Genomic DNA, 15,252 nt, shown 5'->3' with positions numbered 1-15,252 from the left:
TCAAATAGTAGTTCATCATAAAGTAAACAAGTGGGTGTTTCCATACCTCATTCTGCCCCTGTTCCACCCAAGATCCTCCTATGTTGGTAGAATTGACTGAAACGTTTCAGTGTTTTTTGCATTGTACAAATGTTTTCATATTGTTTTACTTCAGATTTCTTTTTACTTCTACTTTTTACTTTGTACTTTGCATTTCTTAAAACACTTTAATGAATTGGAGACTAAGTGCCTTTGCAAAAGTCTCATTATAAACTGATAGCAAGCAATAGACTCTTTATACATCCAGATAATATGTGCTTTAATATGTCTATGAGATCTAAATTTAATTTTAAAGATTTCTAAAAATTAAATCTAGGAAACATAATGAAATTTTTTATAAAATCCAAAATCAAAATTTAAATTTCTTTCTACAATGTATTTATATACCATAAGTTAGGTAACAAGATATAAATATGCACAAAAGAATTTGATCATTTTAGCTAAGCCATCACTATCAGCTTCTGTTATAATAATTATGTATATATTGCTGATTGACCTTGAAATGTTATAAACCCGTGAATCCTTTCACATATATTCAGTCAAGCCAGTGGCTTACTGCTCATTAGAAACTACTATACAAAGTCGGTAACAGGGCTTCAGAAATACAGAGTAGGCTGCCAACTATTAGAGATTAACTAATTTGTTCGGGTCCCTCCTTATTCGGCAAGCTGTGGCACTTACCGAATAAGCTGCAGAGAGAACCCAGCTACCTGGATCGCTCCTGCTGATCAGCTGTCTGTCACAGCAGCTATTTCACTGTTACAACACATGCATGGAGAGCCCAACACACAGGCTCTCCATGCATTTGCTGTGACAGTGAAACAGCCGTGACACATGCAGCGGCGGCACCGGACAGCTGATTAGCAGGAGCGATCCAGGTAGCTTGGTTCTCTCTGCAGCTTATTTGTTAAGCGCCACAGCTTGCCGAATAAGGAGGGACCCGAACAAATTCGCTTATCTCTACCAACTATTTTATTTTACAATCAACCAAAATTTACTACAAACACACTGGACAACCATAATGAATCACTAAGATTTTAAGTGATAGTTGCCTACAGCCCATAATTCTGATATGAAGACATTAGTTGAACTAGCTGACAGAAAAGTGATTGTCTGGCCTTAGGGTACAAGTCTGAAGTTACTCTATGTGACTGCAAACTTGTGAATCCTCACAGCATGCGAAATGCAAGTTGCGAGAGTTCTCCGATGCTGGTGCCAAAATATCAGTGCATGCAAGACAACCGAGGAATCTCACAGAACTGGATGGATTTGTTATGGAAGAATTGATGAAAATCCCTCAAACTAGAATTGAAAGACTCTTGTCTGGCTAGAAAAGGCCTTTACAAGCTGTTATTCTTTCGAAATGGGGTGCTATTAGGTACTAACCATGCAGAATGCCCAAATGTTTGCCTCAGAACATTTTCCTTTTTGTAATTTTTTGTAAATGTAAAAAATGAATGTAAGTATTTATTTTATTCTTCTTTTGCCTAAAATACAAAGGAAATATGTAATCCTTAACTTTAGGCCTTTTAGAGATCATTTCATCTTCAACTTGCTTATCTATTCATAATAAAAGTAATTTTGACCAGGGGTGCACAAACTCCTACATACCATACTTTTGCATGTTATAAAATGAATTCGGATTTTGAGTTTAATTTTTTTAGTTCTTTTGCTTACCCTGCAGCACATGCGTATCACCACTAAAAGGAAAAAAAATGAGGACAAATTTGAATGCATGATTGGACTTTTAAATTCCCTATATATGTATAAATTTGCTTTTAGGAGGGGCAATAAGTAATTTTGTGACTAGTACTAATTACTTGTAAGTCTCAAATGTGGCTCAACATTTGAACTATTGTTCAGGCACTCAACCAGAATATAGGTGATCTTCTACAGGATTGAGTAGTAAAATTTGTGGAATTATGATAAAGTGTTACTAAAATATTCATGTTGGCAGAGTTTTAGTGCCTTGACATAATTAGTGAAGAATAAAACAGAATCCCAAAGCTTAAAAATGTTTTAATCTTTAAGTGTAGTGTAGTTTAAGAACAGCTGCTGTTTTACAATTTGTCTACCTCCGACAATAATCATAGGTCCTTCAGGGGAAACATTTTCTAAAACATTCAATAAATCTGAAATATCCATATGTATACATTTGAAAAGTTTAAAGTGCAATTTCACATATGATCAAAAAATTCTTGCATCACATGTGCAACCTTTCATTACCAGATATTGTTTTATTAATTTTAGCTATTTTTTCACTACTGTTACTTTACAGCACCAAACCCTTCCCCATTTAAATTACCTGCCTATGTGTTAAGAACCCATACAATCATCATTACACTTGCACACTAAGTAAATGTAAGATAAGACTCCTTATCAAATATGGTGAGATCATCTATGCTGTAAGGAAGGGTGCAACACAGGGAACAAGAGCTGGAGACATTAGGATACTATCAGATAGTGGTTTTAAATCCGATGTTCTGTCTTTTTCATGATGTGTCTTATTTCAATTCTTTAAAGCAAAAGAACAGAGTAAAAGGCATTGATAAAAGGCTTGCATGGTCGCTCGGCCATGTGCTAGTATAAAACTGAAATTGTGTGTGTGTGGATGTATGACTGTTTCTGGTGAAAGCTCCATAATCATACCCATCCCCAGTGTTGTTGATTGTTATTGGATGATTGAGCTACATAGCGCCAGACTGTGCCATACAGCACAAGGCACGAGCTTACAGGTTCTTTTAGCAACGAACGCCAGTGCGGCACCATGTGCAACTAGTGCGCTTTCCTGACCCTACTTAGGGTGGATAGTGGCGTCTGCCAGAGAGGTGCTGTACACACTCTGTGGGGTAAATGGTCAGTTCTGTCCTAACTATCAGTTAGTGTAGGTTGGGAATTGGACTCAGCATCTGACTCAGGGTGTCCTCAGGCACGGGCTCAAAAGCCACCAAGGGTCAGAGCAAGTCCAATCACCAGTTTTGTGGGGGTGAATTATAGGGAACCCACCAGCATCTTTCAGCTGCACCCTGTGACTGCTAACAGGGCACAGCATTTATTTGGCGACTCTGTGAAGCAACAGAGTTCGCTTCCATTCACACTGGGTGAGGTCTAACCCACGTGTGAGCAAGCGATCATCCGCCATTACTCAGCAGCAAGTTCTATCTCTGCACAGTGGACCCCAGGCTGCGATCCCACCTCATATCTCCCTTTATATTATTTAGTGCACTCCGCTAGCCCTAACAATGCTTCATTCAGAAATATCCAATCTATCAAATTATACAGTAAATTAATCCAATTGGTAACGGTCGTAGCGAGGAAAAAAAATCAAAACACAAGAATTATACTTTTTTTGGTCACTGCAAAATTGCAATGAAATGCAATAACAGGAGATCAAAATATTGTATCTAACTCAAAATGGTATCAATAAAAACATCAGCTAAGCGCACAAAAAATAAACCCTCAACCAGCCCCAAATCCTGTGAAATGGGAAAGTCACAGGTCTCAGAACGTGGAGCCATTCTTTTTTCACCTCTTTAACCCCTTCACCCCCGGAGCTTTTTCCGTTTTTCCATTTTCGTTTTTCGCTACCCTCCTTCCCAGAGCCATAACTTTTTTATTTTTCCGTCAATTTGGCCATGTGAGGGCTTATTTTTTGCGGGACGAGTTGTACTTTTGAACGACATCATTGGTTTTAGCATGTCGTGTACTAGAAAACGGGAAAAAAATTCCAAGTGCAGTGAAATTGCAAAAAAAGTGCAATCCCACACTTGTTTTTTGCTTGCCTATTTTGCTAGGTTCACTAAATGCTAAAACTGACCTGCCATTATGATTCTCCAGGTCACTACGAGTTTATAGACACCTAACATGACTAGGTTATTTTTCACCTAAGTGGTGAAAAAAAATTCCAAACTTTGCAAAAAACAAAACAAAACAAAATTGCGCCATTTTCCGATACTCGTAGCGTCTCCATTTTTCGTGATCTGGGGTCAGGTGAGGGCTTATTTTTTGCGTGCCGAGCTGGCGTTTTTAATGATAGCATTTTGGTGTAGATACGTTCTTTTGATCGCCCGTTATTGCATTTTAATGCAATGTCGTGGCGACCAAAAAAACGTAAATCTGGCGTTTCGAATTTTTTTCTCATTACGCCATTTAGCGATCAGGTTAATGCTTTTTTTTTATTGATAGATCGGGCGATTCTGAACGCGGCGATACCAAATATGTGTAGGTTGGGTTTTTTTTTTATTGATTTATTTTGATTGGGGCGAAAGGGGGGTGATTTAAACTTTTATATTTTTTTTATTTTTTTCACATTTTTAAAAACTTTTTTTTTTTACTTTTGCCATGCTTCTATAGCCTCCATGGGAGGCTAGAAGCAGGCACAACCCGATCGGCTCTGCTATGCAGCAGTGATCATAAGATCGCTGCTACACAGCAGATTTGCAGGTGTGCTGTGAGCGCCGACCACAGGGTGGCGCTCACAGCCACCGGCAATCAGTAACCATAGAGGTCTCAAGGACCTCTATGGTTACCTTCCTGACACATCGCCGACCCCCGATCATGTGACGGGGGTCGGCGATGCGCTCATATCCGGCCGCACGGCCGGATGCGGTAGTTAAATGCCGCTGTCTGAGTTTGACAGCGGCATTTAACTAGTTAATAGCGGCGGGTGATCGCGATTTCACCCGCCGCTATTGCGCGCACATGTCAGCTGTAAAAAACAGCTGACATGTCGCGACTTTGATGTGCGCTCACCGCCGGAGCGCACATCAAAGCGGGGGTCCCGACATGTGACGTACTATACCGTCACATGTCGGGAAGGGGTTAAGAATAACCTATACATGTAATCTGCAAACTCGTAATGACCTGGGGAATCCTAGTAACTGGTTAATTTTAGCATTTAGTGGACATGGTCAACAAAAAAAGGAAAACACTGGAATTTCACTTTTTTTTCCAATTTCAGCGTATTTGAATTTTTTTTCCTTCTTTCCAGCACAATGTATGATAAAATCAATAGTGTCATTCAAAAGAACAACTCTTTCTGCCAAAAAATAAGCCCAGAAAAGGCTATAGTTATAGAAAAATTAAAAAGTTATGGCTCTGGGAAGAATGGGAGCAAAAATCAAAACCGCAAAAACAGAAAATCACAAGTTGGTGAAGGGGTTAAACTAAAAACTGTAGGCAGATTTACTATTCAAAATGAGCCATAATAAAGGTATACATGCTGTGAGTTGCGTTTATTATTGATTAAAACATTTCTTTGTGCCTCACTTGACAAGGGGTCAAAGCTTTTCATAATAGTGTGTATAGATTTATATGCACCATATTTGTCCAAAATTTTAAGGTGAAAAGTTTGTTTATTATTCATCCAAGAGGTGGAATAATGTTAGACAATAGCAGAGCTTTTCCAACTGTGAGTCTACCCCCACCAGTAAGTTTCCAGCTAGTTGTTGAATGGGCATATCATTGGAGGCAGTTTTCATAAAAGTGATCATAATCAGAATAATTCTTTCCATGGCTTCAGAAATCTCTTGTTTAACAACATAATTCATTTATTTTGTTTTTTACTGTTATATTGGGTTCAGGAGACAAAAATGAAAAAAAAAATGAAGGGAGATTTTTCATTTTAGCATGTCTACACTACAAATGGGGTGGCTATGACATCATCTTGGTTTGACTGTTGAGGCCAAGTCTTTTGTTTGGTCTATCAGGGAAGGACTTCAAAATATTTTCGAAGTGCTGTGCAAGAATGTTTAAGAATTTAACAAATGTATCTGGTATTCAGTAGGTTCTTTTGAGCTAGTACAGCCATGAGTCTTCTTGCGAATGATGCCACAAAGTTTTTCACACCTGGATTTGGGGATCCTCTGCCATTGTTCCTTGCAGATCCTCTCCAGTTTCATCAGGTTGGATGATGAATGTTGGTGGACAGCCATTTTCAGGTCTCTCCAGAGATACTCAATTGGGTTTAGGTCAGGGCTCTGGCTGGGCCAGTCAAAAATGGTCACAGAGTTGTTCTGAAGCCACTCCTTTGTTATTTTAGCTGTGTGCTTAGGGACATTGTCTCTTTGAATATTGAACCTGTGGACGAGTCTGAGGTCCAGAGCACTCTGGAAGAGGTTTTCATCCAGGATATCTCTGTACTTGGCCGCATTCATGTTTCCTTCCATGACAACCCTGTCCCTGCAGCTGAAAAACACCCCATAGCATGATGCTACCACCACCATGTTTCACTGCTGGGATTGTATTGAGCAGGTGTTGAGCAGTGCCTGGTTTTCTTCACTTATACCACTTAGAATTATCACTGAAAAAGGTCTATCTTCATCTCATCAGACCAGATAATTTTATTTCTCATAATCTGGAAATCTTTCATGTGTTTTTTTCGCAAACTCTATGTGGGCTTTCATATGTCTTGCACTGAGGAGAGGCTTCTGTCTGGCCACTCTGCCATAAAGGCCCAAGGTTGACTTTGTGGAACCTTCTCCCATCTCCCTACTGCATCTCTGGAGCTCAGCTACAGTGATCTTGGGGTTCTTCTTTAGCTCTCTCACCAAGGCTCTTCTCCCATGTTTGCTCAGTTTGGCTGGATGGCCAGATGTAGGAAGACTTCTGGTGGTCCCAAACTTCTTCCTTTTAAGGACTATGGAGGCCACTGTCCTCTTAGAAACCTTGATACTGCAGAAATTCTGTTGTAACCTTGGCCAGATCTGTACCTTGCCACAATTCTGTCCATGAGCTCCTTGGCCAGTTGCTTTGATCTCATGATTCTCTTTTGGTCTGACATGCTCTTTGAGCTGTGAGGTCTTATATAGACAGGTGTATTCCTTTCCAAATCAAGTCCTATCAGTTTAATTAAACACAGCTGGCCTCCATTGAAGGAGTAGAACCATCTCAAGGAGGATCACAAGGAAATGTACAGCATATGAGTGTCTGAGCAAAGGGTCTGAATACTTATGACCATGTGATATTTCAGTTTTTCTTTTTTATTAAATTTGCAAAAATGTCTACATTTCTCTTTTTTTCAGTCAAGATGGGGTACAGAGTGTACATTAATTTGAAAACAAATGAACTTTTTTAAATTTACCAAGTGGCTGCAATGACACAAAGAGTGAAAAATGTAAAAGGGTCTGAAACTTTCCGTACCCACTGTAATTTAGTATTATGATAGAATCATACAGAGAAGCTGGCATTAAGTTTGCTTCCATGGCCTTCATGATTCTCCTTTATGAAATACCATAATGTACACTAACAAAATGTATCTGTGCTGCAAATCTGCAGTTTTTTTACATCATTATAAAACCACTGCATACTTGCAATTATTTTTAAATTACAATATGTTTTTAATGGAATTTCAGAAGATCATATCATGTGATAATATCCTTAAGGAGATGATATGTGGAGGTTAACAGAATGCATGATTGTACTTTTGTTTATTTGGAAATTTGGGAACATTTGCAGAATTCAGACTTTGATACACAGGGAGCATTACAATCACATTCAGCTGCAAACAGATCTAAGTTTATTGCCATTTCCATGTGTGGTTCTACCATTACTCCCTACCAGCATGACTGCTGTCTTGGGATTATATTTGACTCACATATTTCCTTCCCTGGCACTTCTGAAGCCATCAAAGCCATGCCAACTATTGACATAGCTGTTATTGGCCAGCACAGCAAATGACCTGGCCTGTATAAGACCACTGGTGCCACCACCATTCTGCTGTCATTAGTGTAGGAATAGGACACAGCTGGAGTGAGTGACAGATTGCACACTCTACAAAAAAAGATGCTTCATGTACTCTGCAACCTAAATCTGTGGGAGTACTGTACCAAAACTGCTATGTGTACTCTGCATCCTCTGCCTGAGAGAGTAATGTGCTTTCAAGCAGCTGTATGTATTCTTCCCCTCCACTCTGCCTTCCCTGCCTATGTGAGTACTGTACTTTTAAGCCAGTGTGTTTTCTAGTAATTGGAAATAAATGTATTGGCTGTCTTGTTGCCATTTCTAGAGCAAATAAATAATTTTTTTAGACCAGTGTGTTTTTTTTAGTAGTCTGCGAAATAAATACATTTATGGCCAAAGAAATAATTTTTCAGAACTGCTGTGTGCTTTCTAGTAATGTTACAAATAAATAAATAAATCTGCTCTTCTTCTCTTTGTGAGCAGTGTTTAGAAAAAGCACTTTGAAAAATGAGGAGAGCATCAAATAGGGGATATGGACGTGTCTGAGGTGATGCTGATGTAGCTGTTGGTGATGGTGGTATAAATGATGCAGTCAGAGGATGTGGTCATTCTGTACCTACTATATGCCCAAATACAACACCCTCCTGTGGTGTAACAAGTGACAGGGCATTATGCATCCTTTTATAGGCCCGAATACTGCTGCACAAATGGTGAGGGCACAAGATGTTGAAAAGTTGCTCCTGTTCCTTCGCATTATTATCGACCTGGTCCACTGCAGAAAGTGCAAAGTTGTCACCTCAGAATACTGGACATCCGGCTCCCACCTAACCCCTAGCAAATCAGTAAAAACAGTCTGAGCCCCAAAGTCATGCAGCAGTCTTTTCTGATTTTTGATGACTTCGCAGGCTGTAGTTCCGTAACCATCCACCTGACCCTGTCCCAGATGTGAAAAAGACTCAGTGCACTGTTGCCGAACAAATTGTTATGCTGAAGGACGAATACTTGTGAGAGCTTGTGCACACCACATGACATGTCATATATCAGATGATGACAAAACTCAGTTGTCAAATGCAATGTCTTTCTGCAGTGTGCAGACCAGCAAGAAGGGCAGGGTTGAGGAATAGGTGGAAGATGATGCGAGAGATAATGAAGTTCTAGAACCCACATGGAGGCCATCATAGTGACATGCGCAGTTTAGAGGAAGAGGAAGTGACCACACTGCTACAGCAGCACAGAAGAAGAGGGAATAAGGGTGCAAAGGCAGAGGAGGCAGCCCCTAGACAGTACATCGGCTGCTATAGCTTACCGAGCTGCTACAATCAGCAGAACAAAGACAGCTCAAAAGAGCTCACTGGCATGGCATTTCTACAGGAAATGTAAATGTGACATGTGATATTTTGTTTGCATACTGTGCTATCAGACCCTGAAATGAGGCATAAATGTTATGAACCTGAGTACCACCTGTATGACGAGACATCTGAATTCCAAGCATGAGATGCAAAGGAGGACACACACCTTAAAAATCATGTCAGATTTGAGCCTCCTCCAGCTCTCTCTTCTGCTGTGATCTCAGCCTCTTCCTCAAGCTCACAATCAACAGGGCCATCTGCCTCCCCACAAAGAGTGGATGTGATAGCATCACTGCCACCACTGTCACTGAGAATCTCCACACCATCTCATGGAAGTGTTCAGATTTCCATCCCCCAAACCCTCAAGAGAAAGAGGAGATACCCTCTTGGCCACCCATGAGCCATGGTACTGAATGATAGCATTTTCAAATTGGTGGCCTTTGAAATGTTGCCATTCCAGCTTGTGAAAATAGTTTTAAAAACTGATGGAGGTGGCTCTCTTGCAGTACGTTGTTCCAGCTGTCACTATTTTTCCAGGTGGGCCATCCCTGACCTGCACAAACATATTGCAGACCAAGTCAAGTGTGCACAGCGCGGTGCAATCAGTGGCAAGGTCCACATAACCACCGATATGTGGACCAGTAAGTAAGGCCAGGGTCATAACATCTCCCAAACTGCCCACTGGGTAAATGTAGTGGTGACTGGGACAGAGTCAGAAGGCATTGTAGCCTATGTCCTACTACCACCGAGGATTTCTGGAAGTTTATTTGTTCACATTTTTTCCTTCTCCGCTTCCTCCACCACCTCCTCATTCAGTCACAGTAAGACCTGTACCACCAACTTCAGCACAGCCAGGAGGAAATAACAGTAGGCTGTTCTGAAACTCATCTATTTGGGGGGAAAACCCCACAATGCACAGGAGCTGTGGACTGAGATCATATAGCAGACAGATGAGTGGTTTGTGCTGATGAATGTCAAGCCTGGCTTGGTGGTGTGCAACAACGCGGCCAGCATGCAAATGCGGCCAGCATGCAGCCAGCGGGTAAGGAAAGGGTGAATCAAACACCCCAAAACCTCGCCCATATGACCCAAAACTGGTCCTGCCAAATTCAGGTGACAGGTTCCCTTTAAAATGAAGAAACAAAGTTTTACTCATGTTTCCACTTATAATCCATTAATGCCCATGTCCAACCATCATCCGGATGGTTTGGTGAGTGGTCATATCAGTTATGCAATCTCTCACCAGCTGAGCATGAAAACGTGGCTGCAATGACCGGTGGTAATCTTAATTATATCACCGCAGGTCTCACTTAAGCTTCTGTGGGGGAAATGTGGGAACATGCTTTGTGGGTAAAATTTGATATCAGATTCTGTGGGTAAAAAGTGGAAAATTGCTCTGTGGGTGAAATTTGTTCTCAGCTTCTGTGGGGGAAATGTGAAAATATACTGTTTGGGTGAAATTTGTTAGCAGCTTCTGTAGAAGAAATGTGAAAACATGCTCTGTGGATGAAATTTGTTATCAGTTTCTGTGGGGGAATTGTGAAAACATACTCTGTGGGTGAAATTTGTTACAGCTTCTGTGGGGGAAATGTGTAAATATGCTCCGTGACTGAAATTTATTATCAGTAGAGATGAGTGAATATGTTCAGAAAACAATCACCAAACATAAATTCGGAACGAATATGGCACATTCAGATTCTTGTTTTGAAACATGAGCAGTTTTTCTTAAAATCGGAAATAGCCTGTAACATTCGGGAGAAGTGTGGGAAAATAATTGTGTTGTCACTTAAGTATTTTAAATTAAATAATTGATAGACATATATAGATAGATAGATAGATAGATAGATAGAACAAATATATACAGTATATGTATATATATTAGATAGAAGAAAAGTCGGCAATTCAGCAGCCACATAAAGTAAAATCAAAGCAGGAGACGACAGGATAAAATAGATGGATTATTAACAATATATATACACAAAGAATAAATAGATATATAGATGTCAGTGACATATACAAGTAGTACAGTGCGTGTGCAGCTTACTGTACATGTATTTCATTATTAAAAGACTATTTTTCTGTAAAAAATTGCTTGGTTTCTCAAGTAATTTTACAAAGCAGCAGATGGAAAGCCGAGGGCTGGGGGTAATACCTATGGTGTTTCCCAGGCTATTACTATCAGCTCACAACTGTATACTTAGCCTTTACTGGCTATTAAAAAGGGTAACCCACAAAAAATAATGTAGGGTCCCCATATAATTAATAAACAGCAAAGGCTATACAGACAGCTGCTGGCTGATATTAATAGCCTAGGACGGGACCATAAATATTAGCCCCCCAGGCTAAAAACATCAGCTCTCAGTCACCCCAGAAAAGGTGCATCTATAAGATGCACCAATTCTGGCATTTAGACTCACTCTTCCCACTTGCCCAGTAGCAGTGTCCAGTGATAGTTGAGGGGTTGATGTCACCTTTGTATTGTCAGGTGACACCAAGCCCAGAGGTTAGTAATGGAGAGGCATCTATAGTCATATTGTATAAAAACACAGAATAAAGTTCTTTAATTGAAAGAATGACACGGACTCCTTTAATAATTCTTAATTAAACCATACTTACTGCATCACCCATTCCAGTGATGCATTTTTCTCTTGCAAGAGAGTTAAAATAACAAACAACATTATTCCTCATCGTTCCTCAGAGAAGATAATCCATTTGTCCTGCAATGGGTCTAGCTCTGCTACATCTAGATGGCAGGCTGCATGGTTGCATGATGCGATCATACAGAGTGTCATCCAGCAAAGAAACTGAGCAGCATCTGCTACCACAGCCCAGTGTTTTGTGGTGAACTCCTATAACCTGTCTGATGTCACCACGAGCTTGAGAAAGTTCTCATGCTTGCAGTGCCATCAAAAAGGTCCAGGGAGTTCACAGCTAATGAACCTAACTGATGTTAGCGTGACCACCGTTAGAGGTAAAGGAATTGTGAACTCTCAGGACCTTTCTGATGGCACCACGAACATGAGAACTTTGGCAAACCCAAACACCCATGGGTTTGCTCATCAATATTCACAATATCCACAGATTTAAGCGTTTCCTAAAAATGTATTTCTTCAGGCTAGCCTATTGCCTCATCTCTCTTATGTAACTATTCCTGTTTTGCCCTTAAACATTTTTCTTCCAAATCTGATTCTTCATTGCATCTGTTTACACAGCATCCATTCATTTCATAGCTCTCTGTATCTGTACTTGTACAAATACTGGCTGGTGACCAACTCATGCTCTGTTATTGGAATACCCTATTTATAATATTGCTGGCTGAATCATGTATGACAAGCACATTTTACCATTTATCTTTCGTGTCTCCCCTATTTCCTGATAGATTGCAAGCTTGAAAGCAGGTCCCTCACTCCTCTTGGTATTTGTTGAATTTGTTTACTCTGCTGTTTGTACAAGTCTCCATTGAAAAAGAAAGTGCTGTGGAATATGTTGGCGCTTTAGAAATAACAAACATTATTACTATTAGGCTTACATAAAATACTGTTCAGTGTAGGCCTAAAACAATATGGGCAGATACTACAATATTTAAATTGAAATTACAGAAATGTCTGAATTACTGCTAATATCTATTTCATTCTGAACTTGTTTTCAGGATTACCATATCATACACTGTATGTCTTATTTTCTACGATAATCTTTCTTCATGATAGAACAACTTGCCTTCCTATTCCCTTTCCAGAAGCATTTCCAAGCAGCTTATCTTTTAGCTACACTCTCTCCCAAACTCTGCTAAATACACACATCTTCCGTTATTTTGCTTCACTGCACATGACTATCAACAGCAATGAAAGATGTGTCATTTCTATTCAAAACAAGACCAATACAACAAAAAGTGCCCTGACATAGGAGTTAGTACAATATGAGCACATCTTTTAGGCTTGCTCTACGAGCTTACCATTTCTGATTGACATGCTATTCTATATCCCATAGCCCAATGTGACTTTTCATGTATTTCATACCATGATGTAGAAAACTATAATTTGTCATTTTCTATTGCATGAGATATATTAAATGGCAAGTTCAAAAGTAACTAAACTTTCATTTTGATTTTTATGTTTAGCAGACTCTATAATTGAGTGCAGATAGGTTGGAGTCCTGGTCCTGAGACTCGCACACCTTCCATTGAGCAATAGACCCCCAAAGAGTGCACAACTCAGCAGACACATATAGCTACTGTCTGAGTGTGCAAACAAATGTACAATGGTCTGTGTGCTTGCTTACACAGGAGCTATGTGCACCTGTCTGCTGAACCGGCCAACTTCTTGAGGCTTTTTTGTACAATTCATGGGGGTCTCAGGCTCCTACCAATCTAGAGGCATTTCAAGTTCGTGCAGGATTTGAAAAATCAATAGGAAAGTTTAGTTTATCTTTAAAGCTTCCCATATCTCTATAATAATATGTAATTGCTGTGAAGCTTTATCAGATAAGGTCAGATATTTATCTTACACCTAGTTATGTATTTAGTAAAGGACCTAATAATTAGAGAAGTGCAGATCTTTTGAAATTCGAATTCCCCGATTTCACCAAATTTTCTTCAAACATTTCATTAATAACAAACAAATTTGAATTTCAATACTGGGAAGCTTGTAAGTGATCACAAAATTTATGTGGGGAAGAGGAGAGAGAGAGCAAGAATATTGCTGGCCATAAGTTCTTACATTTCATAGATGAAAAAGAGAGGACCCCACTGACTATAAGAGCTTAAACTTTACAGGTAAGAGAGAGAGAGGACCCCTCTGGCAATAAGAGCTTGCACTCTACAGGAGAGAGTGAACCTTGCTGACCATAAATGCTTACACTCCACAGAATAAAGAGACTTTCCCAATGACTCAGGAGATGGAACATGACTCTGCCATACAAACTGTGCTCCACCAGAAACTGCTGATCTGTGATGGCCCAGATACTGACCATTACTGTTAAAGGTATGATCCGTATGATGTTATAGCTGGAGAGCTTTGTGGGGAAGCCGGTACAGTAATGCACATTGACGTTTGAATGCTCTCTGATGTTTCAATGAAATGGTGCTAGACAAGTTTATTTTTTGAGAACCACAAATCAAATCTGAGAATGTTCGAATTTGCTTGTAACTGCGAATTTTTAGAAATAAGACTCAACATGATCCTCCGTTAATCAATCTGTTCATCTCTACTAATAATATTTTATTGGATAATTTAAAGGAAACACATTACAATGATATTTGCTCATTAAATCACATTGATAAATAGTCCTATTGCTATGCTTTTATTTTCAGTATATCATTTTTTTCCATTTTTCTGTACATGAATATTACAGAGTACACTTTTCTGTAAGCCAATGTTAACAGCATTCAGCAATATGCTTTACAATTTGTCACCATAGGAAACAATAGACTGAAGATGTTCATTGGCCTTTATTTGAAAGTTTTCTAAATGCAGGGAAGAGGATGAAAGAAGCTGTGAAATTACCTTTTAAGAAGTTTGGATAATTAAATATCTATACATATTGTATGTTACCATTCATTGCAATGAACTGAAACGAGAAGACTGCTGATATGTGATCTATACAGAAAAGGCGTGAGACTATTATGTGGCTTAGTGGGCAGAATTAAAACTGAAAGACTTTGGGAGTTTTTCAGTAAAGATAAAAGACCTACAGTGTGGATATTGACATGAAAAAAAAATAAAAAATGTAAATGATAAATATTTTTTGTTATCTATTGTCCCCCTTCTCAGCAATGAATACATTTTGTTGTGGGAAAGCAAGGGAGGCTGCCAATGCAGTCGCAGTTCAGCATCTTCTTACTACAAATTGCTAGGAAGTGAGTACAATCATGAAAAACAATATTAGCGATGGTGTTGGGCAAGATTTTTGCTGGGTGAATCACAAATCGAATCTTAAAGTGTTCAAATTCAAGTGGAAGTACAAACTTCAGGAAATTCTACTCAAACTCAATCTATTGTCAATTGTGAACGTGTATGTGCATTTCAAGTGTTCTCTGCTACTGCTCTCAATGTCAGTGTCAGTGATGACGACAGGGAGAAGGCTAATAGAATTCTATTGTAGGGGTGGTGAACAATTACTGTTGCGTTCCTACCCCTGAAGACACCAATCGCGCTATATGTTCTAATGTCATTAATGACTTGAGTCT

The 15,252-nt window shown here is 39.4% G+C and overlaps 1 protein-coding gene across 4 annotated transcripts in view; it reads right to left on the bottom strand.

The window, feature by feature from the left end:
• Nucleotides 1-15,252, bottom strand: part of SNTG1 (syntrophin gamma 1) — a 1,080,379-nt gene that overhangs the window by 148,245 nt on the left and 916,882 nt on the right. The window lies entirely within an intron of this gene.

This window comes from Ranitomeya variabilis, chromosome 6, assembly GCF_051348905.1.
Source record: "Ranitomeya variabilis isolate aRanVar5 chromosome 6, aRanVar5.hap1, whole genome shotgun sequence".
In the NCBI taxonomy this organism is placed as follows: domain Eukaryota; kingdom Metazoa; phylum Chordata; class Amphibia; order Anura; family Dendrobatidae; genus Ranitomeya; species Ranitomeya variabilis.
The sequence above is the reverse complement of the archived record's forward strand: the minus strand, read 5'-3'. Positions and strand labels throughout refer to the sequence as shown.